General features: G+C 28.0%; 1 non-coding gene across 1 annotated transcript; it reads right to left on the bottom strand.

Moving 5' to 3' along the window:
* Window positions 1-233: 233 nt before the first annotated feature.
* On the bottom strand, window positions 234-306 carry TRNAF-GAA (transfer RNA phenylalanine (anticodon GAA)). The gene has a single exon. It is a non-coding gene; the product is annotated as a tRNA-Phe (tRNA).
* Between the last annotated feature and the right edge of the window lie 204 nt (window positions 307-510).

Genomic DNA, 510 nt, shown 5'->3' with positions numbered 1-510 from the left:
TCACTTTTTTACATATTCTATTTAATTTAATGTTATAGACATAAACATATACCGGGAACATACACCTATTCTTTACTCATCTAGTAAACATCTCCAGACACCTAGATGGATAAATTAATATGTATCAACATCCGATAAAAAAGAATACATATCTATTATTCACAATCCATATTCCTATTTCATTTTAATGAATATAGATTATGGATAAAAGATACTCATACAAATTCATCATGTGCCAGGAACCAGATTTGAACTGGTGACACGAGGATTTTCAGTCCTCTGCTCTACCAGCTGAGCTATCCCGACCTCTCTTGAGGCATCATATTAATCTTATTAGATTACTTAAATATATGTCAATGACTCCATATCAACTAAAAACAAGACAAAAAAATTCTAATTAGAATATATATTATTATTATTAGCATATATATATAAGAATATATTATTCTTATTCCATAGTCCAAATAGATTCCAATGTATTCCAATACATATTCCAAACAAATACTTATG

The sequence above is a fragment of the Arachis hypogaea genome, chromosome 6, assembly GCF_003086295.3.
Source record: "Arachis hypogaea cultivar Tifrunner chromosome 6, arahy.Tifrunner.gnm2.J5K5, whole genome shotgun sequence".
NCBI lineage: Eukaryota > Viridiplantae > Streptophyta > Magnoliopsida > Fabales > Fabaceae > Arachis > Arachis hypogaea.
Note: the sequence above shows the minus strand (reverse complement) of the source record. Positions and strands in the feature narration are given on the sequence as shown.